This window comes from Cetorhinus maximus, chromosome 10, assembly GCF_964194155.1.
Source record: "Cetorhinus maximus chromosome 10, sCetMax3.hap1.1, whole genome shotgun sequence".
In the NCBI taxonomy this organism is placed as follows: Eukaryota; Metazoa; Chordata; class Chondrichthyes; order Lamniformes; family Cetorhinidae; genus Cetorhinus; species Cetorhinus maximus.
Window position 1 is genome coordinate 113,154,132 of NC_135888.1, and position 20,367 is coordinate 113,174,498.

Below are 20,367 nucleotides of genomic sequence, written 5' to 3' on the forward strand. Positions count from 1 at the left end.
TGTTGTGGGATTTCCTGTGGCTGTTCCTGTTGCTTTGGGACTTCCTGTGGCTGTTCCTGCTGCTGTGGGATTTCCTGTGGCTGTTCCCAATTCTGCTGCTGTTTTCCTGAGGCTGTTACTGCTGCTATGGGATTTCCTGTGTCTGTTTCTGCTGTTGTTTTCCTGTGGCTGTTCCTGCTGCTATGGGATTTCCTGTGACTGTTTCTGCTGCTGTTTTCCTGAGGCTGTTCCTGCTGTTGTGGGATTTTCTGTGACTGCTTTTGTGGAATTTCCTGTGGCTGTTCCAGCTGCTGTGGGATTTCCTGTGGCTGCTGTTGTGGGGTTTCCTGTGGCTGTTCCTGCTGCTGTGGGATTTCCTGTCGCTGTTCCTGCTGCTATGGGATTTCCTGTGGCTGTTCCTGCTACTCTGGGCTTTCCAGTGGCTGTTCTTGCTGCTGTGAGGTTTCCAGTGGCTGTTCCAGGTGCTGTGCGATTTCCGAGGCTGTTTCCACTACTGTGGGTTTTCCTGTGGTTGTTGCTGCTGCTGTTTTCCTGAGGCTGTTCCTGCAGTTGTGCGAGTTCCAGCAGCTGCTGTTGTGGGATTTCCTGTGGATGTTCCTGCTGCTGTGGGGTTTTCTGTGGCTGTTCTTGCTGCTGTTTGACTTCCTGTGGCTGATCCCGCTGCTGTGGGATTTTCTGTGGCTGTTCTCAATTCTGTGGGATTTCCAGTGGCTGTTTCTGCTGCTGTTTTCCTGTGGCTGTTCCTGCTGCTGTGGGATTTCCTGTGGCTGCTGTTGTGGGATTTCCTGTGGCTGTTCCTGCTACTGTGGGACTCCTTGTGGCTGTTCCTGCTGCTGTGGGATTTCCTGTGACTGTTCCTGCTACTGTGGGGTTTCCAGTGGCTGTTCTTGCTGCTGTGAGGTTTCCAGTGGCTGATCAGGCTGCTGTGGGATTTCCTGTGGCTGTTCCTGCTGCTGTGGGATTTCCTGTGGCTGTTCTTGCTGCTGTGGGACTTCCTGTGGCTGTTCCTGCTGTTGTGGGATTTTCTGTGACAGCAGTTGTGGAATTTCCTGTGCCTGTTCCTGCTGCTGTGGGATTTCCTGTGGCTGTTCCTGCTGCTGCTATATTCCTGTGTCTATTCCTGCTGCTACTGCATTCCCGTGGCTGTTCCTACTGTTGTGGGATTTCCTGTGGCTGTTCCAGCTGCTTTGGGGTTTCCTGTGGCTGTTGCTGCTACTGTGGGGTTTGCAGTGGCTGTTCCCGCTGCTGTGGGGTTTCCAGTGGCTGTTCCTGCTGCTGTGGATTTCCGAGGCTGTTACCACTACTGTGGGGTTTCCTGTGGCTTTTTCTGCTGCTTTTTTCCTGAGGCTGTTCCTGCAGTTATGGGAGTTCAAGCAGCTGCTGTTGTGGGCTTTCCTGTGGCTGTTGCTGCTGCTGTGGGATTTTCTGTGTCAGTTCTTGCTGCTGTGGTACTTCCTGTGGCTGTTCCTGCTGCTGTGGGATTTCCTGTGGCTGCTGTTGTGGGATTTCCTGTGGCTGTTCCTGCAGCTGTGGGATTTCCTGTGGCTTTTCCTGCTGCTGTGGGATTTCCAGTGTCTGTTTCTGCAGCTGTGGGGTTTCCAGTGGCTGTTCCCGCTGCTGTAGGATTTCCTGTGGCTGTTCCTGCTGCTGTGGGACTCCTTGTGGCTGTTCCTGCTGCTGTGGGATTTCCTGTGGCTGTTCCTGCTACTGTGGGGTTTCCAGTGGCTGTTCTTGCTGCTGTGAGGTTTCCAGTGGCTGATCTTGCTGCTGTGGGACTTCCGAGGCTGTTACCACTACTGTTGGGTTTCCTGTGGCTGTTTCTGCTGCTGTTTTCCTGAGGCTGTTCCTGCAGTTGTGGGAGTTCCAGCAGCTGCTGTTGTGGGATTTCCAGTGGCTGTTCCTGCTGCTGTGGGATTTTCTGTGGCTGTTCCTGCTGCTGTGGGACTTCCATTGGCTGTTCCTGCTGCTGTGGGATTTCCTGTGGCTGCTGTTGTGGGATTTCCTGTGGCTGTTCCTTCAGCTGTGGGACTTCCTGTGGCTGTTCCCGCTGCTGTGGGATTTCCTGTGGCTGTTCCCAATTATGCTGCTGTTTTGCTGAGGCTGTACCTGCTGCCATGGGATTTCCAGTGGCTGTTTCTGCTGCTGTTTTCCTGAGGCTGTTCCTGCTGCTAGGGGATTTCCAGTGGCTGTTTCTGCTGTTGTTTTCCTGTGGCTGTTCCTGCTACTGTGGGATTTCCTGTGGCTGTTTCTGCTGCTGCTTTCCTGAGGCTGTTCCTGCGGTTGTGGGATTTTCTGTGACTGCTGTTGTGGAATTTCCTGTGGCTGTTCCTGCTGCTGTGGGATTTCCTGTGGCTGCTGTTGTGGGATTTCCTGTGGCTGTTCCTGCTGCTGTGGGATTTCCTGTCGCTGTTCCTGCTGCTGTGGGATTTCCTGTCGCTGTTCCTGCTACTCTGGGGTTTCCAGTGGCTGTTCTTGCTGCTGTGAGGTTTCCAGTGGCTGTTCCTGCTGCTGTGCGATTTCCGAGGCTGTTACCACTACTGTGGGGTTACCTGTGGCTGTTGCTGCTGCTGTTTTCCTGAGGCTGTTCCTGCAGTTGTGGGAGTTCCAGCAGCTTCTGTTGTGGGATTTCCTGTGGCTGTTCCTGCTGCTGTGGTTTTTTCTGTGGCTGTTCTTGCTGCTGTGGGACTTCCTGTGGCTGTTCCCGCTGCTGTGGGATTTCCTGTGGCTGTTCTCAATTCTGTGGGATTTCCAGTGGCTGTTTCTGCTGCTGTTTTCCTGAGGCTGTTCCTGCTTCTGTGGGATTTACTGTGGTTGCAGTTGTGGGATTTCCTGTGGCTGTTCCTGCTACTGTGTGACTCCTTGTGGCTGTTCCTGCTGCTGTGGTATTTCCTGTGACTGTTCCTGCTACTGTGGGGTTTCCAGTGGCTGTTCTTGCTGCTGTGAGGTTTCCAGTGGCTGATCCGGCTGCTGTGGGATTTCCTGTGGCTGTTCCTGCTGCTGTGGGATTTCCTGTGGGTGTTCTTGCTGCTGTGGGACTTCCTGTGGATGTTCCTGCTGTTGTGGGATTTGCTGTGACTGCTGTTGTGGAATTTCCTGTGGCTGTTCCTGCTGCTGTGGGATTTCCTGTGGCTGTTCCTGCTGCTGCTATATTCCTGTGTCTATTCCTGCTGCTACTGCATTCCCGTGGCTGTTCCTACTGTTGTGGGATTTCCTGTGGCTGTTCCAGCTGCTTTGGGGTTTCCTGTGGCTGTTGCTGCTACTGTGGGGTTTGCAGTGGCTGTTCCCGCTGCTGTGGGGTTTCCAGTGGCTGTTCCTGCTGCTGTGGATTTCCGAGGCTGTTACCACTACTGTGGGGTTTCCTGTGGCTGTTTCTGCTGCTGTTTTCCTGAGGCAGTTACTGCAGTTGTGGGAGTTCCAGCAGCTGCTGTTGTGGGCTTTCCTGTGGCTGTTGCTGCTGCTGTGGGATTTTCTGTGTCAGTTCTTCCTGCTGTGGTACTTCCTGTGGCTGTTCCTGCTGCTGTGGGATTTCCAGTGGCTGTTTCTGCAGCTGTGGGGTTTCCAGTGGCTGTTCCTGCTGCTGTAGGATTTCCTGTGGCTGTTCCTGCTGCTGTGGGACTCCTTGTGGCTGTTCCTGCTGCTGTGGGATTTCCTGTGGCTGTTCCTGCTGCTGTGGGGTTTCCAGTGGCTGTTCTTGCTGCTGTGAGGTTTCCAGTGGCTGATCTTGCTGCTGTGGGACTTCCGAGGCTGTTACCACTACTGTTGGGTTTCCTGTGGCTGTTTCTGCTGCTGTTTTCCTGAGGCTGTTAATGCAGTTGTTGGAGTTCCAGCAGCTGCTGTTGTGGGATTTCCTGTGGCTGTTCCTGCTGCTGTGGGATTTTCTGTGGCTGTTCTTGCTGCTGTTGGACTTCCTGTGGCTGTTCCTGCTGCTGTGGGATTTCCTGTGGCTGCTGTTGTGGGAATTCCTGTGCCTGTTCCTGCTGCTGTGGGACATCCTGTTGCTGTTCCCGCTGCTGTGGGATTTCCTGTGGCTGTTCCCAATTCTGCTTCTGTTTTCCTGAGGCTGTACCCGCTGCCATGGGATTTCCAGTGGCTGTTTCTGCTGCTGTTTTCCTGTTGCTGTTCCTGCTGTTGTGGGATTTTCTGTGACTGCTATTGTGGAATTTCCTGTGGCTGTACCTGCTGCTGTGGGATTTCCTGTGTCTGTTCCTGCTGCAGCTATATTCCTGTGTCTATTCCTGGTGCTACTGCATTCCCGTGGCTGTTCCTACAGTTGAGGGATTTCCTGTAGCTGTTCCTGCTGCTTTGGGGTTTCCTGTGGCTGTTCCTGCTACTGTGGGGTTTGCAGTGGCTGTTCCTGCTGCTGTGGGGTTTCCAGTGGCTGTTCCTGCTGCTGTGGGATTTCCGAGGCTGTTACCACTACTGTGGGATTTCCTGTGGCTCTTTCTGTTGCTGTTTTCCTGAGGCTGTACCTGCAGTTGTGGCAATTCCAGCAGCTGCAGTAGTGGGATTTACTGTGGCTGTTCTTGCCGCTGTGGGACTTCCTGTGGCTGTTCCCGCTGCTGTGGTATTTCCTGTGGCTGTTGCCAATTCTGCTGCTGTTTTCCTGAGGCTGTTCCTCCTGCTGTGGGATTTCCTGTGGCTGCTGTTGTGGGATTTCCTGTGGCTGTTCCTGCTGCTGTGGGGTTTCCTGTGGCTGTTCTTGCTGCTGTGAGGTTTCCAATGGCTGATCCAGCTGCTGTGGGATTTCCGAGGCTGTTGCCACTACTGCGGGGTTTCCTGTGGCTGTTTCTGCTGCTGTTTTCCTGAGGCTGTTCCTGCAGTTGTGTGAGTTCCAGCAGCTGCTGTTGTGGGATTTCCTGTGGCTGTTCCTGCTGCTGTGGGATTTTCTGTGGCTGTTCTTGCTGCTGTGGGACTTCCTGTGGCTGTTCCTGCTGCTGTGGGATTTCCTGTGGCTGCTGTTGTGGGATTTCCTGTGGCTGTTCCTGCAGCTGTGGGATTTCCTGAGGCTGTTCCTGCTGCTGTGGGATTTCTCGTGGCTGTTTCTGCAGCTGTGGGATTTCCTGTGGCTGTTCATGCTGCTGTGGGATTTCCTGAGGCTGTTCCTGCTGCTGATATATTCCTGTGTCTATTCCTGCTGCTATTGCATTCCAGTGGCTGTTCCTACTGTTGAGTGATTCCCTGTGGCTGTTCCTGCTGCTTTGGGGTTTCCTGTGCCTGTTCCTGCTACTGTGGGGTTTGCAGTGGCTGGTCCTGCTGCTGTGAGGGTCCCAGTGGCTGATCCTGCTGCTGAGGGATTTCCGATGCTGTTACCAGTACTGTGGGGTTCCCTGTGGCTGTTTCTGCTGCTGTTTTCCTGAGGCTGTTCCTGCTGCTGTGGCATTTCCTGTGGCTGCTGTTGTGGGATTTCCTGTGGCTGTTCCTGCTGCTGTGGGATTTCCTGTGGCTGTTCCTGCTGCTGTGGGATTTCCTGTGGCTGTTCCTGCTACTGTGGTGTTTCCAGTGGCTGTTCCTGCTGCTGTGAGGTTTCCAGTGGCTGTTCCTGCTGCTGTGGGATTTCCAAGGCTGTTATCACTACTGTGGGGTTTCCTGTGGCTGTTTCTGCTGCTGTTTTCCTGAGGCTGTTTCTGCAGTTGTGGGAGTTCCAGCAGCTGCTGTTGTGGGATTTCCTGTGGCTGTTGCTGCTGCTGTGGGATTTTCTGTGGCTGTTCTTGTTGCTGTGGGACTTCCTGTGGCTGTTCCCGCTGCTGTGGGATTTCCTGTGGCTGTTCTCAATTATGTGGGATTTCCAGTGGCTGTTTCCGCTTCTGCTTTCCAAAGGCTGTTCCTGCTGCTGTTGGATTTCCTGTGGCTGCTGTTGTGGGATTTCCTGTGGCTGTTCCTGCTGCTGTGGGATTTCCTGTGGCTGTTCCTGCTGCTGTGGAATTTCCTGTGGCTGTTTCTGCTGCTGTGGGATTTCCTGTGGCTGTTTCTGCTGCTGTTTTGCTGTGGCTGTTCCTGCTGTTGTGGGATTTCCTGTGGCATTTCCTGCTGCTATGGGACTCCTTGTGGCTGTTCCTGCTGCTGTGGGATTTCCTGTGGCTGTTCCTGCTACTGTGGGGTTTCCAGTGGCTGTTCTGGCTGCTGTGAGGTTCCCAGTGGCTGATCCTGCTGCTGTGGGATTTCCGAGGCTATTACCACTACTGTGGGGTTTCCAGTGGCTGTTTCTGCTGCTGTTTTCCTGAGGCTGTTCCTTCAGTTGTGGGAGTTCCAGCAACTGCTGTTGTGGCATTTCCTGTGGCTGTTCCTGCTGCTGTGGGATTTCCTGTGGCTGCTGTTTTCGGATTTCCTGTGGCTGTTCCTGCTGCTGTTGGACTTCCTAGGCTGTTCCCGCTGCTGTGGGATTTCCTGTGGCTGTTCCCAATTCTGCTGCTGTTTTCCTGAGGCTGTTCCTGCTGCTATGGGATTTCCGGTGGCTGTTTCTGCTGCTGTTATCCTGAGGCTGATCATGCTGCTGTGGGATTTCCTGTGGCTGTTTCTGCTGCTGTTATCCTGAGGCTGTTCCTGCTGCTGTGGGATTTCCTGTGGCTGCTGTTGTGGGATTTCTTGGTGCTGTTCCTGCTGCTGTGGGATTTCCTCTGGCTGTTCCTGCTGCTGTGGGATTTCCTGTGGCTGTTCCTGCTACTCTGGGGTTTCCAGTGGCTGTTCTTGCTGCTGTCAGGTTTCCAGTGGCTGTTCCTGCTGCTGTGGGATTTACGAGGCTGTTACCACTACTGTGGGGTTTCCTGTGGCTGTTTCTGCTGCTGTGTTCTTTAGGCTGTTCCTGCAGTTGTGGGAGTTCCAGCATCTGCTGTTGTGGGATTTCCTGTGGCTGTTCCTGCTGCTGTGGGATTTTCTGTGGCTGTTCTTGCTGCTGTGGGACTTCCTGTGGCTGTTCCCGCTGCTGTGGGATTTCCTGTGTCTGTTCTCAATTCTGTGGGATTTCCAGTGGCTGTTTCTACTGCTGTTTTCCTGAGGCTGTTCCTGCTGCTGTGGGATTTCCTGTGGCTGCTGTTGTGGGATTTCCTGTGGCTGGTCATTCTGCTGTGGGATTTCCTGTGGCTGTTCCTGCTGCTGTGGGATTTCCTGTGGCTGTTTCTGCTGCTGTGGGATTTCCTGTGGCTGTTTCTGCTGCTGTTTTCCTGAGGCTGTTCCTGCTGTTGTGGGATTTCCTGTGGCTCTTCCTGCGGCTGTGGCACTCCCTGTGACTGTTCCAGCTGCTGAGGGATTTCCTTTGGCTCTTCCTGCTGCTGTGGGACTCCTTGTGGCTGTTCCTGCTGCTGTGGGATTTCCTATGACTGTTCCTGCTACTGAGGGGTTTCCAGTGGCTATTCTTGCTGCACTGAGGTTTCCAGTGGCTGATCCTGCTGCTGTGGGATTTCCGGTGGCTGTTCCTGCTCCTGCTATATTCCTGTGTCTCTTCCTGCTGCTACTGCATTCCAGTGGCTGTTCCTACTGTTGTGGGATTTCCTGTGGCTGTTCCTGCTGCTTTGGGGTTTCCTGTGGCTGTTCCTGCTACTGTGGGGTTTGCAGTGGCTGTTCCTGCTGCTGTGGGGTTTCCAGTGGCTGTTCCTGCTGCTGCGGGATTTCCGAGGCAGTTACCTCTACTGTGGGGTTTCCTGTGGCTGTTTCTGCTGCTGTTTTCCTGAGGCTGTTCCTGCTGCTAGGGGATTTCCTGTGGCTGTTTCTGCTGTTGTTTTCCTGTGGCTGTTCCTGCTGCTGTGGGACTTCCTGTGGCTGTTCCCGCTGCTGTGGGATTTCCTGTGGCTGTTCCCAATTATGCTGCTGTTTTGCTGAGGCTGTACCTGCTGCCATGGGATTTCCAGTGGCTGTTTCTGCTGCTGTTTTCCTGAGGCTGTTCCTGCTGCTAGGGGATTTCCAGTGGCTGTTTCTGCTGTTGTTTTCCTGTGGCTGTTCCTGCTACTGTGGGATTTCCTGTGGCTGTTTCTGCTGCTGCTTTCCTGAGGCTGTTCCTGCTGTTGTGGGATTTTCTGTGACTGCTGTTGTGGAATTTCCTGTGGCTGTTCCTGCTGCTGTGGGATTTCCTGTGGCTGCTGTTGTGGGATTTCCTGTGGCTGTTCCTGCTGCTGTGGGATTTCCTGTCGCTGTTCCTGCTGCTGTGGGATTTCCTGTCGCTGTTCCTGCTACTGTGGGGTTTCCCGTGGCTGTTCTGGCTGCTGTGAGGTTCCCAGTGGCTGATCCTGCTGCTGTGGGATTTCCGAGGCTATTACCACTACTGTGGGGTTTCCAGTGGCTGTTTCTGCTGCTGTTTTCCTGAGGCTGTTCCTTCAGTTGTGGGAGTTCCAGCAACTGCTGTTGTGGCATTTCCTGTGGCTGTTCCTGCTGCTGTGGGATTTCCTGTGGCTGCTGTTTTCGGATTTCCTGTGGCTGTTCCTGCTGCTGTTGGACTTCCTAGGCTGTTCCCGCTGCTGTGGGATTTCCTGTGGCTGTTCCCAATTCTGCTGCTGTTTTCCTGAGGCTGTTCCTGCTGCTATGGGATTTCCGGTGGCTGTTTCTGCTGCTGTTATCCTGAGGCTGATCATGCTGCTGTGGGATTTCCTGTGGCTGTTTCTGCTGCTGTTATCCTGAGGCTGTTCCTGCTGCTGTGGGATTTCCTGTGGCTGCTGTTGTGGGATTTCTTGTGGCTGTTCCTGCTGCTGTGGGATTTCCTCTGGCTGTTCCTGCTGCTGTGGGATTTCCTGTGGCTGTTCCTGCTACTCTGGGGTTTCCAGTGGCTGTTCTTGCTGCTGTCAGGTTTCCAGTGGCTGTTCCTGCTGCTGTGGGATTTACGAGGCTGTTACCACTACTGTGGGGTTTCCTGTGGCTGTTTCTGCTGCTGTGTTCTTTAGGCTGTTCCTGCAGTTGTGGGAGTTCCAGCATCTGCTGTTGTGGGATTTCCTGTGGCTGTTCCTGCTGCTGTGGGATTTTCTGTGGCTGTTCTTGCTGCTGTGGGACTTCCTGTGGCTGTTCCCGCTGCTGTGGGATTTCCTGTGTCTGTTCTCAATTCTGTGGGATTTCCAGTGGCTGTTTCTACTGCTGTTTTCCTGAGGCTGTTCCTGCTGCTGTGGGATTTCCTGTGGCTGCTGTTGTGGGATTTCCTGTGGCTGGTCATTCTGCTGTGGGATTTCCTGTGGCTGTTCCTGCTGCTGTGGGATTTCCTGTGGCTGTTTCTGCTGCTGTGGGATTTCCTGTGGCTGTTTCTGCTGCTGTTTTCCTGAGGCTGTTCCTGCTGTTGTGGGATTTCCTGTGGCTCTTCCTGCGGCTGTGGCACTCCCTGTGACTGTTCCAGCTGCTGAGGGATTTCCTTTGGCTCTTCCTGCTGCTGTGGGACTCCTTGTGGCTGTTCCTGCTGCTGTGGGATTTCCTATGACTGTTCCTGCTACTGAGGGGTTTCCAGTGGCTATTCTTGCTGCACTGAGGTTTCCAGTGGCTGATCCTGCTGCTGTGGGATTTCCGGTGGCTGTTCCTGCTCCTGCTATATTCCTGTGTCTCTTCCTGCTGCTACTGCATTCCAGTGGCTGTTCCTACTGTTGTGGGATTTCCTGTGGCTGTTCCTGCTGCTTTGGGGTTTCCTGTGGCTGTTCCTGCTACTGTGGGGTTTGCAGTGGCTGTTCCTGCTGCTGTGGGGTTTCCAGTGGCTGTTCCTGCTGCTGCGGGATTTCCGAGGCAGTTACCTCTACTGTGGGGTTTCCTGTGGCTGTTTCTGCTGCTGTTTTCCTGAGGCTGTTCCTGCTGCTAGGGGATTTCCTGTGGCTGTTTCTGCTGTTGTTTTCCTGTGGCTGTTCCTGCTGCTGTGGGACTTCCTGTGGCTGTTCCCGCTGCTGTGGGATTTCCTGTGGCTGTTCCCAATTATGCTGCTGTTTTGCTGAGGCTGTACCTGCTGCCATGGGATTTCCAGTGGCTGTTTCTGCTGCTGTTTTCCTGAGGCTGTTCCTGCTGCTAGGGGATTTCCAGTGGCTGTTTCTGCTGTTGTTTTCCTGTGGCTGTTACTGCTACTGTGGGATTTCCTGTGGCTGTTTCTGCTGCTGCTTTCCTGAGGCTGTTCCTGCTGTTGTGGGATTTTCTGTGACTGCTGTTGTGGAATTTCCTGTGGCTGTTCCTGCTGCTGTGGGATTTCCTGTGGCTGCTGTTGTGGGATTTCCTGTGGCTGTTCCTGCTGCTGTGGGATTTCCTGTCGCTGTTCCTGCTGCTGTGGGATTTCCTGTCGCTGTTCCTGCTACTCTGGGGTTTCCAGTGGCTGCTCTTGCTGCTGTGAGGTTTCAAGTGGCTGTTCCTGCTGCTGTGCGATTTCCGAGGCTGTTACCACTACTGTGGGGTTACCTGTGGCTGTTGCTGCTGCTGTTTATCTGAGGCTTTTCCTGCAGTTGTGGGAGTTCCAGCAGCTGCTGTTGTGGGATTTCCTGTGGCTGTTCCTGCTGCTGTGGTGTTTTCTGTGGCTGTTCTTGCTGCTGTGGGACTTCCTATGGCTGTTCCCGCTGCTGTGGGATTTCCTGTGGCTGTTCTCAATTCTGTGGGATTTCCAGTGGCTGTTTCTGCTGCTGTTTTCCTGAGGCTGTTCCAGCTGCTTTGGGGTTTCCTGTGGCTGTTGCTGCTACTGTGGGGTTTGCAGTTGCTGTTCCCGCTGCTGTGGGGTTTCCAGTGGCTGTTCCTGCTGCTGTGGATTTCCGAGGCTGTTACCACTACTGTGGGGTTTCCTGTGGCTGTTTCTGCTGCTGTTTTCCTGAGGCTGTTACTGCAGTTGTGGGAGTTCCAGCAGCTGCTGTTGTGGGCTTTCCTGTGGCTGTTGCTGCTGCTGTGGGATTTTCTGTGTCAGTTCTTCCTGCTGTGGTACTTCCTGTGGCTGTTCCTGCTGCTGTGGGATTTCCTGTGGCTGCTGTTGTGGCATTTCCTGTGGCTGTTCCTGCAGCTGTGGGATTTCCTGAGGCTGTTCCTGCTGCTGTGGGATTTCCAGTGGCTGTTTCTGCAGCTGTAGGGTTTCCAGTGGCTGTTCCCGCTGCTGTAGGATTTCCTGTGGCTGTTCCTGCTGCTGTGGGACTCCTTGTGGCTGTTCCTGCTGCTGTGGGATTTCCTGTGGCTGTTCCTGCTGCTGTGGGGTTTCCAGTGGCTGTTCGTGCTGCTGTGAGGTTTCCAGTGGCTGATCTTGCTGCTGTGGGACTTCCGAGGCTGTTACCACTACTGTTGGGTTTCCTGTGGCTGTTTCTGCTGCTGTTTTCCTGAGGCTGTTACTGCAGTTGTTGGAGTTCCAGCAGCTTCTGTTGTGGGATTTCCTGTGGCTGTTCCTGCTGCTGTGGGATTTTCTGTGGCTGTTCTTGCTGCTGTTGGACTTCCTGTGGCTGTTCCTGCTGCTGTGGGATTTCCTGTGGCTGCTGTTGTGGGAATTCCTGTGCCTGTTCCTGCTGCTGTGGGACTTCCTGTGGCTGTTCCCGCTGCTGTGGGATTTCCTGTGGCTGTTCCCAATTCTGCTTCTGTTTTCCTGAGGCTGTACCTGCTGCCATGGGATTTCCAGTGGCTGTTTCTGCTGCTGTTTTCCTGTGGCTGTTCCTGCTGCTGTGGGATTTCCTGTGTCTGTTCCTGCTGCAGCTATATCCCTGTGTCTATTCCTGGTGCTACTGCATTCCCGTGGCTGTTCCTACAGTTGAGGGATTTTCTGTAGCTGTTCCTGCTGCTTTGGGGTTTCCTGTGGCTGTTTCTGCTTCTGTGGGGTTTCCAGTGGCTGTTCCTGCTGCTGTGGTATTTCCTGTGGCTGTTGCCAATTCTGCTGCGGTTTTCCTGAGGCTGTTCCTGCTGCTATGGGCTTTCCAGTGCCTGTTTCTGCTGCTGTTTTCCTGAGGCTGTTCCTGCTGCTGTGGGATTTCCTGTGGCTGATGTTGTGGGATTTCCTGTGGCTGTTCCTGCTGCTGTGGGATTTCCTGTGGCTGTTCCTGCTACTGTGGGGTTTCCTGTGGCTGTTCTTGCTGCTGTGAGGTTTCCAGTGGCTGATCCTGCTGCTGTGGGATTCCCGAGGCTGTTACCACTACTGCGGGGTTTCCTGTGGCTGTTTCTGCTGCTGTTTTAATGAGGCTGTTCCTGCAGTTGTGGGAGTTCCAGCAGCTGCTGTTGTGGGATTTCCTGTGGCTGTTCCTGCTGCTGTGGGATTTTCTGTGGCTGTTCTTGCTGCTGTGTGACTTCCTGTGGCTGTTCCTGCTGCTGTGGGATTTCCTGTGGCTGCTGTTGTGGGATTTCCTGTGGCTGTTCCTGCAGCTGTGGGATTTCCTGAGGCTGTTCCTGCTGCTGTGGGATTTCTCGTGGCTGTTTCTGCAGCTGTGGGATTTCCTGTGGCTGTTCCTGCTGCTGTGGGATTTCCTGAGGCTGTTCCTGCTGCTGATATATTCCTGTGTCTATTCCTGCTGCTATTGCATTCCAGTGGCTGTTCCTACTGTTGAGTAATTCCCTGTGGCTGTTCCTGCTGCTTTGGGGTTTCCTGTGGCTGTTCCTGCTACTGTGGGGTTTGCAGTGGCTGGTCCTGCTGCTGTGAGGGTCCCAGTGGCTGATCCTGCTGCTGAGGAATTTCCGAGGCAGTTACCTCTACTGTGGGGTTTCCTGTGGCTGTTTCTGCTGCTGTTTTCCTGAGGCTGTTCCTGCTGCTAGGGGATTTCCTGTGGCTGTTTCTGCTGTTGTTTTCCTGTGGCTGTTCCTGCTGCTGTGGGACTTCCTGTGGCTGTTCCCGCTGCTGTGGGATTTCCTGTGGCTGTTCCCAATTATGCTGCTGTTTTGCTGAGGCTGTACCTGCTGCCATGGGATTTCCAGTGGCTGTTTCTGCTGCTGTTTTCCTGAGGCTGTTCCTGCTGCTAGGGGATTTCCAGTGGCTGTTTCTGCTGTTGTTTTCCTGTGGCTGTTCCTGCTACTGTGGGATTTCCTGTGGCTGTTTCTGCTGCTGCTTTCCTGAGGCTGTTCCTGCTGTTGTGGGATTTTCTGTGACTGCTGTTGTGGAATTTCCTGTGGCTGTTCCTGCTGCTGTGGGATTTCCTGTGGCTGCTGTTGTGGGATTTCCTGTGGCTGTTCCTGCTGCTGTGGGATTTCCTGTCGCTGTTCCTGCTGCTGTGGGATTTCCTGTCGCTGTTCCTGCTACGCTGGGGTTTCCAGTGGCTGTTCTTGCTGCTGTGAGGTTTCCAGTGGCTGTTCCTGCTGCTGTGCGATTTCCGAGGCTGTTACCACTACTGTGGGGTTACCTGTGGCTGTTGCTGCTGCTGTTTTCCTCAGGCTGTTCCTGCAGTTGTGGGAGTTCCAGCAGCTGCTGTTGTGGGATTTCCTGTGGCTGTTCCTGCTGCTGTGGTGTTTTCTGTGGCTGTTCTTGCTGCTGTGGGACTTCCTATGGCTGTTCCCGCTGCTGTGGGATTTCCTGTGGCTGTTCTCAATTCTGTGGGATATCCAGTGGCTGTTTCTGCTGCTGTTTTCCTGAGGCTGTTCCTGCTGCTGTGGGATTTCCTGTGGTTGCAGTTGTGGGATTTCCTGTGGCTGTTCCTGCTACTGTGTGACTCCTTGTGGCTGTTCCTGCTGCTATGGTATTTCCTGTGACTGTTCCTGCTACTGTGGGGTTTCCCGTGGCTGTTCTTGCTGCTGTGAGGTTTCCAGTGGCTGATCCGGCTGCTGTGGGATTTCCTGTGGCTGTTCCTGCTGCTGTGGGATTTCCTGTGGGTGTTCTTGCTGCTGTGGGACTTCCTGTGGATGTTCCTGCTGTTGTGGGATTTGCTGTGACTGCTGTTGTGGAATTTCCTGTGGCTGTTCCTGCTGCTGTTGGATTTCCTGTGGCTGTTCCTGCTGCTGCTATATTCCTGTGTCTATTCCTGCTGCTACTGCATTCCCGTGGCTGTTCCTACTGTTGTGGGATTTCCTGTGGCTGTTCCAGCTGCTTTGGGGTTTCCCGTGGCTGTTGCTGCTACTGTGGGGTTTCCAGTGGCTGTTCCCGCTGCTGTGGGGTTTCCAGTGGCTGTTCCTGCTGCTGTGGATTTCCGAGGCTGTTACCACTACTGTGGGGTTTCCTGTGGCTGTTTCTGCTGCTGTTTTCCTGAGGCTGTTACTGCAGTTGTGGGAGTTCCAGCAGCTGCTGTTGTGGGCTTTCCTGTGGCTGTTGCTGCTGCTGTGGGATTTTCTGTGTCAGTTCTTCCTGCTGTGGTACTTCCTGTGGCTGTTCCTGCTGCTGTGGGATTTCCTGTGGCTGCTGTTGTGGCATTTCCTGTGGCTGTTCCTGCAGCTGTGGGATTTCCTGAGGCTGTTCCTGCTGCTGTGGGATTTCCTGTGGCTGCTGTTCTAAGATTTCCTGTGGCTGTTCCTGCTGCTGTGGGATTTCCTGTGGCTGTTCCTGCTGCTGTGGGATTTCCTGTGGCTGTTCCCAATTCTGCTGCTGTTTTCCTGACGCTGTTCCTGCTGCTATGGGATTTCCAGTGGCTGTTTCTGCTGCAGTTTTCCTGAGGCTGTTCCTGCTGCTGTGGGATTTCCTGTGGCTGCTGTTCTAAGATTTCCTGTGGCTGTTCCTGCTGCTGTGGGATTTCCTGTGGCTGTTCCTGCTGCTGTGGGATTTCCTGTGGCTGTTCCTGCTACTCTGGGGTTTCCAGTGGCTGTTCTTGCTGCTGTGAGGTTTCCAGTGGCTGTTCCTGCTGCTGTGGGATTTCCGAGGTTGTTACCACTACTGTGGGGTTTCCTTTGGCTGTTTCTGCTGCTGTTTTCCTGAGGCTGTTCCTGCTGCTATGGGATTTCCAGTGGCTGTTTCTGCTGCAGTTTTCCTGAGGCTGTTCCTGCTGCTGTGGTATTTCCTGTGGCTGCTGTTGTGGGATTTCCTGTGGCTGTTCCTGCTGCTGTGGGATTTCCTGTGGCTGTTCCTGCTGCTGTGGGATTTCCTGTGGTTGTTCCTGCTGCTGTGGGATTTCCTGTGGCTGTTCCTGCTACTCTGGGGTCTCCGGTGGCTGTTCTTGCTGCTGTGAGCTTTCCAGTGGCTGTTCCTGCTGCTGTGGGATTTCCGTGGTTGTTACTACTACTGTGGGGTTTCCTGTGGCTGTTTCTGCTGCTGTTTTCCTGAGGCTGTTCCTGCAGTTGTGGGAGTTCCAGCCGCTGCTGTTGTGGGATTTCCTGTGGCTGTTCTTGCTGCTGTGGGACTTCCTGTGGCTGTTCCTGCTGCTGTGGGATTTCCTGTGGCTGCTGTTGTGGGATTTCCTGTGGCTGTTCCTGCTGCTGTTTGACTTCCTGTGCCTTTTCCCGCTGCTGTGCGATTTCCTGTGGCTGTTCCGAATTCTGCTGCTGTTTTCCTGAGGCTGTTCCTGCTGCTATGGGATTTCCAGTGGCTGTTTCTGCTGCTGTTTTCCTGAGGCTGTTCCTGCTGCTGTGGCATTTCCTGTGGCTGCTGATGTGGGATTTCCTGTGGCTGTTCCTGCTACTGTGGGTTTCCCAGTGGCTGTTATTGCTGCTGTGAGGTTTCCAGTGGCTGATCCTGCTGCTGTGGGATTTTCGAGGCTGTTACCACTACTGTGGGTTTTCCTGTGGCTGTTTCTGCTGCTGTTTTCCTGAGGCTGTTCCTGCTGCTATGGGATTTCCAGTGGCTGTTTCTGCTGCAGTTTTCCTGAGGCCGTTCCTGCTGCTGTGGGATTTCCTGTGGCTGCTGTTGCGGGATTTCCTGTGGCTGTTCCTGCTGCTGTGGGATTTCCTGTGGCTGTTCCTGCTACTGTGGTGTTTCCAGTGTCTGTTCTTGCTGCTGTGAGGTTTCCAGTGGCTGTTCCTGCTGCTGTGGGATTTCCAAGGCTGTTACCACTACTGTGGGGTTTCCTGTGACTGTTTCTGCTGCTGTTTTCCTGAGGCTGTTTCTGCAGTTGTGGGAGTTCCAGCAGCTGCTGTTGTGTGTTTTCAAGTGTCTGTTCCTGCTGCTGTGGGATTTTCTGTGGATGTTCTTGCTGCTGTGGGACTTCCTGTGGCTGTTACTGCTGCTGTGGGATTTCCTGTGGCTGTTCTCAATTCTGTGGGATTTCCAGTGGCTGTTTCTGCTGCTGTTTTCCTCAGGCTGTTCCTGCTGCTGTGGGATTTCCTGTGGCTGCTGTTGTGGGATTTCCTGTGGCTGTTCCTGCTGCTGTGGGATTTCCTGTGGCTGTTCCTGCTGCTGTGGGATTTCCAGTGGCTGTTTCTGCTGCTGTTTTCCTGTGGCTGTTCCTGCTGTTGTGGGATTTCCTGTGGCTTTTCCTGCTGCTGTGGGACTCCTTGTGGCTGTTCCTGCTGCTGTGGGATTTCCTGTGGCCGTTCCTGCTACTGTGGGGTTTCCAGTGGCTGTTCTTGCTGCTGTGGGATTTTCTGCGGCTGTTCTTGCTGCTGTGGGACTTCCTGTGGCTGTTCCTGCTGCTGTGGGATTTCCTGTGTCTGCTGCTGTGGGATTTCCTGTGGCTGTTCCCGATTCTGCTGATGTTTTCCTGAGGCTGTTCCTTCTGCTTTGGATTTCCAGTGGCTGTTTCTGCTGTTGTTTTCCTGAGGCTTATGCTGCTGCTGTGGGATTTCCTGTGGCTGATTCTGCTGCTGTTTTCCTGAAGCTGTTCCTGCTGTTGCGGGATTTTCTGTGACTGCTGTTGTGGAATTTCCTGTGGCTGTTCCTGCTGCTGCTATATTCCTGTGTCTATTCCTGCTGCTACTGCATTCCCGTGGCTGTTCCTACTGTTGTGGGATTTCCTGTGGCTGTTCCTGCTGCTTTTGGGCTTCCTGTGGCTGTTCTTGCTACTGTGGGGTTTGCAGTGGCTGTTCCTTCTGCTGTGGGGTTTCCAGTGACTGTTCCTGCTGCTGTGGGATTTCCGAGGCTGTTACCACTCCTGTGGGATTTCCTGTGGCTGTTACTGCTGCTGTTTTCCTGAGGCTGTTCCTGCAGTTGTGGGAGTTCCAGCAGCTGCTGTTGTGTGTTTTCAAGTGTCTGTTCCTGCTGCTGTGGGATTTTCTGTGGATGTTCTTGCTGCTGTGGGACTTCCTGTGGCTGTTACTGCTGCTGTGGGATTTCCTGTGGCTGTTCTCAATTCTGTGGGATTTCCAGTGGCTGTTTCTGCTGCTGTTTTCCTCAGGCTGTTCCTGCTGCTGTGGGATTTCCTGTGGCTGCTGTTGTGGGATTTCCTGTGGCTGTTCCTGCTGCTGTGGGATTTCCTGTGGCTGTTCCTGCTGCTGTGGGATTTCCAGTGGCTGTTTCTGCTGCTGTTTTCCTGTGGCTGTTCCTGCTGTTGTGGGATTTCCTGTGGCTTTTCCTGCTGCTGTGGGACTCCTTGTGGCTGTTCCTGCTGCTGTGGGATTTCCTGTGGCCGTTCCTGCTACTGTGGGGTTTCCAGTGGCTGTTCTTGCTGCTGTGGGATTTTCTGCGGCTGTTCTTGCTGCTGTGGGACTTCCTGTGGCTGTTCCTGCTGCTGTGGGATTTCCTGTGTCTGCTGCTGTGGGATTTCCTGTGGCTGTTCCCGATTCTGCTGATGTTTTCCTGAGGCTGTTCCTTCTGCTTTGGATTTCCAGTGGCTGTTTCTGCTGTTGTTTTCCTGAGGCTTATGCTGCTGCTGTGGGATTTCCTGTGGCTGATTCTGCTGCTGTTTTCCTGAAGCTGTTCCTGCTGTTGCGGGATTTTCTGTGACTGCTGTTGTGGAATTTCCTGTGGCTGTTCCTGCTGCTGCTATATTCCTGTGTCTATTCCTGCTGCTACTGCATTCCCATGGCTGTTCCTACTGTTGTGGGATTTCCTGTGGCTGTTCCTGCTGCTTTTGGGCTTCCTGTGGCTGTTCTTGCTACTGTGGGGTTTGCAGTGGCTGTTCCTTCTGCTGTAGGGTTTCCAGTGACTGTTCCTGCTGCTGTGGGATTTCCGAGGCTGTTACCACTCCTGTGGGATTTCCTGTGGCTGTTACTGCTGCTGTTTTCCTGAGGCTGTTCCTGCAGTTGTGGGAGTTCCAGCAGCTGCTGTTGTGGGATTTCCTGTGGCTGTTCTAGCTGCTGTGGGAATTCCTGTGGCTGTTCCTGCTGCTGTGGGACATCCTGTGGCTGTTCCCGCTGCTGTGGGATTTCCTGTGGCTGTTCCCAATTCTGCTGCTGTTTTCCTGACGCTGTTCCTGCTGCTATGGGATTTCCAGTGGATGATTCTGCTGCAGTTTTCCTGAGGCTGTTCCTGCTGCTGTGGGATTTCCTGTGGCTGCTGTTCTAAGATTTCTTGTGGCTGTTCCTGCTGCTGTGGGATTTCCTCTGGCTGTTCCTGCTGCTGTGGGATTTCCTGTGGCTGTTCCTGCTACTCTGGGGTTTCCAGTGGCTGTTCTTGCTGCTGTGAGGTTTCCAGTGTCTGCTCCTGCTGCTGTGGGATTTTCTGTGAATGTTCTTGCTGCTGTGGGACTTCCTGTGGCTGTTACCGCTGCTGTGGGATTTCCTGTGGCTGTTCTCAATTCTGTGGGATTTCCAGTGGCTGTTTCTGCTGCTGTTTTCCTGAGGCTGTTCCTGCTGCTGTGGGATTTCCTGTGGCTGCTGTTGTGGGATTTCCTGTGGATGTTCCTGCTGCTGTGGGATTTCCAGTGGCTGTTTCTGCTGTTGTTTTCCTGTGGCTGTTCCTGCTGTTGTGGGATTTCCTGTGGCTTTTCCTGCTGCTGTGGGACTCCTTGTGGCTGTTCCTGCTGCTGTGGGATTTCCTGTGGCTGTTCCTGCTACTGTGGGGTTTCCAGTGGCTGTTCTTGCTGCTGTAAGGTTCCCAGTGGCTGATCCTGCTGCTGTGGGATTTCCGAGGCTGTTACCACTACTGTGGGCTTTCCTGTGGCTGTTTCGGCTGCTGTTTTCCTGAGGCTGTTCCTGCCGTTGTGGGAGTTCCAGCAACTGCTGTTGTGGCATTTCCTGTGGCTGTTCCCGCTGCTGTGGGATTTTCTGCGGCTGTTCTTGCTGCTTTGGTACTTCCTGTGGCTGTTCCTGCTGCTGTGGGATTTCCTGTGGCTGCTGTTGTGGGATTTCCTGTGGCTGTTCCTGCTGCTGTGGGATTTCCTGTGGCTGTTCCTGCTGCTGTGGGATTTCCAGTGGCTGTTTCTGCTGCTGTTTTCCTGTGGCTGTTCCTGCTGTTGTGGGATTTCCTGTGGCTTTTCCTGCTGCTGTGGGACTCCTTGTGGCTGTTCCTGCTGCTGTGGGATTTCCTGTGGCTGTTCCTGCTACTGTGGGGTTTCCAGTGGCTGTTCTTGCTGCTGTGGGATTTTCTGCGGCTGTTCTTGCTGCTGTGGGACTTCCTGTGGCTGTTCCTGCTGCTGTGGGATTTCCTGTGTCTGCTGCTGTGGGATTTCCTGTGGCTGTTCCCGATTCTGCTGATGTTTTCCTGAGGCTGTTCCTTCTGCTTTGGATTTCCAGTGGCTGTTTCTGCTGTTGTTTTCCTGAGGCTTATGCTGCTGCTGTGGGATTTCCTGTGGCTGATTCTGCTGCTGTTTTCCTGAAGCTGTTCCTGCTGTTGCGGGATTTTCTGTGACTGCTGTTGTGGAATTTCCTGTGGCTGTTCCTGCTGCTGCTATATTCCTGTGTCTATTCCTGCTGCTACTGCATTCCCATGGCTGTTCCTACTGTTGTGGGATTTCCTGTGGCTGTTCCTGCTGCTTTTGGGCTTCCTGTGGCTGTTCTTGCTACTGTGGGGTTTGCAGTGGCTGTTCCTTCTGCTGTAGGGTTTCCAGTGACTGTTCCTGCTGCTGTGGGATTTCCGAGGCTGTTACCACTCCTGTGGGATTTCCTGTGGCTGTTACTGCTGCTGTTTTCCTGAGGCTGTTCCTGCAGTTGTGGGAGTTCCAGCAGCTGCTGTTGTGGGATTTCCTGTGGCTGTTCTAGCTGCTGTGGGAATTCCTGTGGCTGTTCCTGCTGCTGTGGGACATCCTGTGGCTGTTCCCGCTGCTGTGGGATTTCCTGTGGCTGTTCCCAATTCTGCTGCTGTTTTCCTGACGCTGTTCCTGCTGCTATGGGATTTCCAGTGGATGATTCTGCTGCAGTTTTCCTGAGGCTGTTCCTGCTGCTGTGGGATTTCCTGTGGCTGCTGTTCTAAGATTTCTTGTGGCTGTTCCTGCTGCTGTGGGATTTCCTCTGGCTGTTCCTGCTGCTGTGGGATTTCCTGTGGCTGTTCCTGCTACTCTGGGGTTTCCAGTGGCTGTTCTTGCTGCTGTGAGGTTTCCAGTGTCTGCTCCTGCTGCTGTGGGATTTTCTGTGAATGTTCTTGCTGCTGTGGGACTTCCTGTGGCTGTTACCGCTGCTGTGGGATTTCCTGTGGCTGTTCTCAATTCTGTGGGATTTCCAGTGGCTGTTTCTGCTGCTGTTTTCCTGAGGCTGTTCCTGCTGCTGTGGGATTTCCTGTGGCTGCTGTTGTGGGATTTCCTGTGGATGTTCCTG